Genomic DNA, 6,049 nt, shown 5'->3' with positions numbered 1-6,049 from the left:
GGGACAGTAAACTGCCGTTGGCTGAATTCACATATAACAATAGTTATCAGTCAAGCATTGGAATGGCACCATATACTGCATTATATGGTAGGAAATGTCGCTCTCCGGTACATTGGGATGAAGTCGGAGAAAGAAAATTATTAGGCCCTGAGTTGGTACAACAGACAGCTGAATTGGTAACTAAGATCAGAGAAAGAATGCACACTGCCCAGAGTCGACAGAAAAGCTATGCTGATGTGCGACGTCGTCGATTGGAATTCCAAGTCGGTGAGCATGTATTTGTAAAAATATCACCATTGAAGGGCATTTTTCGTTTTGGTAAGAAGGGAAAATTGAATCCAAGATTTATCGGTTCATTTGAAATCTTGGAAAGAATAGAAGATAGAGCCTACCGAGTTACTTTACCACCGAACTTGTCAAACGTTCATAATGTTTTTCACGTTTTCTTGCTACAAAAGTATTTGGCCAATCCTTCTCACGTTCTTCATTACGAACCATTGGAGCTTGCATCGAATCTCTCGTATGAAGAACGGCCAATCCAAATTCTCGATAGGAAATCAAAAGAGTTACTAGGCAAGGAAATACCCTTAATAAAATTGTTATGGCGCAATCATGCAATTGAAGAAGCAACATGGGAGCGAGAAGACGAGTTTCAACAGAGATATCCGGAACTATATGGTACGTCAAATTTCAAGGACGAAATTCTTTGAAGGAGGGGAGAATTGTAATGCCCGGTTACTCGTACAAATGATAATAATGCGTTTATGTCGTTTATTACGTAGTTAATTAGCTCAGTAGATTTCATGTGATGATTGAGGTATCAATATTGAGATTGAACATGATTTTTATATTGTTCATGGTGTTTTGAGATTGATAATATGTCTAAATAGTGATAGTAAGATGTGTACGTAGAAAGAGTGTAATAGAAGTGGTGGGAAATGAAATGAAATTGTGGTAGTTGTTACGGGTTTTAGCATAATGATTTGAATATTGATCCAAATTGAGTAAAGCCATAACCATTATAAAGCTAAGATATAATGCTACAACTTTCACGTTTTGGGTTTTGTTCAAATCATTAGGGAAGACGAGCCAAAAGTGGCCCGAAGTGTGTCGTGTGTATCGTTGTTCCTGCACTGACACATGTTGGGAGAATGAGCATAACTTTTTATTCAGACCTTCAAATGACATGAGGTCAATTGGAAATGCAAGAAAACACATAGGGCTACAACTTTCATGTTGACCACTTTTGCTAATTCGGAAGTTAAAAATGAGTTTTGTGGCAGAATGTGGCGCGCATATGCGCCAGAACTCGCGCATGTGCGCCAAGGGGGCAGAAGAGGCCGCGCATATGCGCCCAGAAAGTCGCGCATATGCACCCAGCAGTCTATAAAAAGATAAGGATCGACTTTTGTAAGCAATTTTACCATTCTTACCTTCTTCCTCAGCAAGAACACGAAGCAAACCTAGAAAACTTCCTCCCAAAAGCTTCCTTCTTCATTCCTTTCATCATTTTGAAGTTAGAATTAAGTTCTCCATCACAAGAACTTCCTAAGGGTGTAAGTTTTCTTCTCCTTTAGTTGTTCTACATGTATAAGGGTAACTTTCACCTTGTATAGAAATAGTAACTGAACTATTGGTTTATTGACAGCATAGGACTGATAAACATCGTCTCAAACAAGTATTCGTACGCTTGGACTGTAAGTTGGCATGTTCTTGAAGTAATACATGAGTAATATTATGATTTCAAATATTTCTCATTGATTATTGCTATATGTACATTGTTAGTATCTTATTGATGAAAACATAGCACCATATTCCATTGTTATGTATTAAATATGTAAGAAACTCAAGAATATTGATGATGGGTGCTATGTTATGAACATGAACATGAAAGGAAAAGGACTGATTTTACATGATATAGAGCTTGTTGACATCATGGGTGGTTTTAAGTCCACCAAAGCTATTGGCCAATATATGTTCATGGGGCGTGGGGTTGCCAAAGGTTGCTCCCTGACGTCCAACACAGTAGTAGCTATATAATAAAGCAAGCACAGTAGTACATGTCAACTAATGAGGCTCAAGTACAAAAATGAACATGAATATATGCTATGGTATGACATTGTTCAAAGATTCATTGCTGTCACGACTTGATATGTATGTTCCTTCGACACATATTGATACGTACAAGTGCCAACTTATTGAATTTTATAAACTCATGTAGCTCATGTATTACAGGATCAGGTACAGGAGAGATGTAGGATGCCGGTTCGCCAATGGATGCTAGTGACGTGCCTCACCTCGACAAGAACCGGGACTTCTTATTATATAGCTTCCGCATATGTATTATAATGAATTTAATGTATGGGTTTGAAACAAGTTTTACAAAGTTTATGTCTAGGGGGATAATGCTACAGAATATGTTTGTATGTAAGAATACGATTGTATATACGTGTTGATGTTGTTGCTTGATGTTGTTGCTTGAGTTGAGTTTTTGGCTTTTACAAGAATGTAGGGACATCATGCCAAAATTTTTATAAACCGTCAAAGTGATGCCTCTTGTTTGATTTGCTTCATACCATAGTTATAACATTCAAACCTTATTTTGATTATGGTAATTATGCTAAGTATAGAGTAAGGGTGTGACATTTTAGAGTGACCCATTATAGGCCAAGTGGACCGCCCATACGACCCACTGCCCCGATCGACCCAAGGCTATCCCGATCTTGGGCTCCCTCAAAGGGGCCTTTTCCCTCACGGGCTTTCCATAGGCGTCGTACAGGTTACTCATAGGACTCTCCACACCAGGATGGTGGAGTGATACCTCCCCAAGTCTCGAACCCATGACCTCCTGGCATAAGTACATAGTTCAAAGAGACTTGGTACCAGTTGAGCTAGTACTTTTATTGTAACGACCCATTACAGGCCCAGTGGACCGCCCATACGACCCACTGCCCCGATCGACCCAAGGCTATCCCGATCTTGGGCTCCCTCAAAGGGGCCTTTTCCCTCACGGGCTTTCCTTAGGCGTCGTACGGGTTACTCATAGGACTGTCCACACCAGGATGGTGGAGTGATACCTCCCCAAGTCTCGAACCCATGACCTCCTGGCATAAGAACATAGTTCAAAGAGACTTGGTACCAGTTGGGCTGCCTTTTATTGTAACGACACATTACAGGCCAACTGGACCGCCCATACGACCCACTGCCCCGATCGACCCAAGGCTATCCCGATCTTGGGCTCCCTCAAAGGGGCCTTTTCCCTCACGGGCTTTCCATAAGCGTCGTACCGGTTACTCATAGGACTCTCCACACAAGGATGGTGGAGTGATATCTCCCCAAGTCTCGAACCCATGACCTCCTGGCATAAGTACATAGTTCAAAGAGACTTGGTACCAGTTGGGCTGCCTTTTATTGTAACGACCCATTACATGCCAACTGGACCGCCCATACGACCCACTGCCCCGATCGACCCAAGGCTATCCCGATCTTGGGCTCCCTCAAAGGGGCCTTTTCCCTCACGGGATTTCCATAGGCGTCGTACGGGTTACTCATAGGACTCTCCACACCAGGATGGTGGAGTGATACCTCCCCAAGTCTCGAACCCATGACCTCCTGGCATAAGTACATAGTTTAAAGAGACTTGGTACCTGGTACCAAGTCTCTTTGAACTATGTACTTATGCGAGGAGGTCATGGGTTCGAGACTTGGGGAGGTATCACTCCACCATCCTTGTGTGGAGAGTCCTATGAGTAACCCGTACGACGCCTATGGAAAGCCCGTATCCACTGGGCCTGTAATGGGTCGTTACACTACCCTTGACCCCTCACAGACCCTGGCTAAGCCCTGACCCAAGCCAAGACTCACCCAGCCCCTTAAACAAGAAACCCGATCAGAAGACCCATGACAGCAAAAAAAACGCTTTCCAACGTGTGCTTGTGTGCAGAGTTTTGTGGTGTTTAGGACCTCTTTAAAACGTGTAAAAACATAACTCGATTATGTCTTAACGTAATGGCAGGCCCTTAGCATATATAGAACATGATTTGGTACACAAAACCATTAGTTTAACTCATGTGCATGCAAAAATCCGAAAATAATAGTAAGAACCCCATGTTTTTCATACAAAGTAATTAAAAACGATAGTACGATGTGATAGATGAGAAAATGAGATGTATGGCATGCCTTTGCGTTTTAAACGCACGAATAAACGTTGATGTCGAAGAACGGAGCAAAACCTTGGCTAGCTTCTACCTTGACCCTTCGAAAATTCCTTCAACTTTGTGGTGTGTGTGTTGCCGTGTGTGCTGTGAGTTTTGGGGAGAGTTTCTGAATTTTAAAAGTGGGAGGCGTGAATAATGAGTAGGGTTTTAGGTGATTAACATTTTAAATAGCTAATTAAATTACTAACTAGGCTTAGGCCTATTAAGCCACTAAATTAGGCCCATTAGTCTTAATTAGGATTTAATAAATTATTATCAAAGTTTTTGTTTAAATAAATTTGTGAATTTATTAGCCGGGTTGCCAACAAGCTCGCATTTTTGTTGAAAAACCAACACCGATAAAATTTACGTCCCGGCGTATAAAATCACCTCAAACCCCCTTATTTTCAAAAATATGAAAAACCATCAACCATATTTTAAACAATTAAAAAAATTATTTAATAAAAACATTTCTTCGTTTTTTTCAGCCCTTGGTCTCCGTTCCTCGATCGCAACTAGAATAACCTTTAAAAATACATTTTAATGCAATCATGTAGAAAAATATATTTTAAACATGTCAATAAGCACAACATAATTAATTCATGTAATTAAAACATTTAATTAAAAATACAAAGGAATTTAATAATAGCATGCATGTGGTTCGCGTGTACTTTTAAATTTTCGAGGCGTTACACAGTAGGTAGACGCGACCTTAGGAAGGATTTTAGGGCTCGATTGCGTGGCTGGTTAGGCTGCTGCGACTGGTCCAAGTCGGCCGGTGAGGGTCCAGGAGGGTAGGCTTGGGCCGGAGGGGCTCTGGTCCATGATGGCCCGATGGTGGTTCGGTAGGAAGCGAGGCGTGGCTTGAGAAAAAGGAAAAGGGGGTTCGGTTGTGGCTAGGAAAAGATAAGGGGCTAGAACCGTGGACAACAGGGGTTGGATCGTGGTTCACGGGGGTATTTTAGAGATGAAAATTATAATTTTAAAATTTGAGAAGAAAATATTAAGTTTAGAATCTATTCGAGTTTAAAACGCTTCACGATTTAGCTATTAAGTCATTAAATCGGAAGGCTTGGGTTTACGTCCAAGAAAGATATTAGAAGTCAAATTTAAGCTTATATGATGGTTCGGGATAAGTTCAAGTCAATAAAAGTATGAAAAAGTCAAAATTATAAAGTTCGAGGTCTAGGGGTACAATGATCATTTTACGTCATGGGTAGTGCGAGAGGTCTGACAGTGTCCCAAAGAATCATAATACACGCAAAATGATACTTTAAAATGTTTTGATGGAGATATGATATTTTTATGATATATGCTAAGGCTGAATGATTTTCCTGGAAATGTGTTATTTAACGATTTTTGGAAGAAATTATATTTTAAATGGAAAAGGAAAAATATTTTGAAAGATGTGAATTGACTGTGGCACAGAGGATATGTGGGGGGATCCGTTTTAAGAAGGAACAGTGAAATTATTTTTTGTCCACGGCCCGGTGACGAGAGTTGCTGACGCGCACGTCCCCAGGTACTTGGTGTATATAGACTGATCACTCGACCAGAGGATGAATGATAAAAGATAAAAGATAAAATATAGTCACTTTCAAGGATCAAACATCACCCAAAATTATACGATGATGAAAGATTTTATGATTTATTTACGCTTACAAGTTTTACGCCAGTTTATTTTAAATAAAAGTATGATTTGTAAATGCATGTGCATGTATACATATTATTTGTTATTTACGGTTTGGACATGCTGAGTCATTAGACTCACTAGATTTGAATGGTTGCAGGTGAGGATGATATTGAGGGAGGCACTGACGTTTGACTGGCTCGGGCCAGGCAGTACACTCCCG

This window comes from Primulina tabacum, chromosome 16, assembly GCF_025594145.1.
Source record: "Primulina tabacum isolate GXHZ01 chromosome 16, ASM2559414v2, whole genome shotgun sequence".
Lineage (NCBI taxonomy): Eukaryota > Viridiplantae > Streptophyta > Magnoliopsida > Lamiales > Gesneriaceae > Primulina > Primulina tabacum.
Note: the sequence above shows the minus strand (reverse complement) of the source record.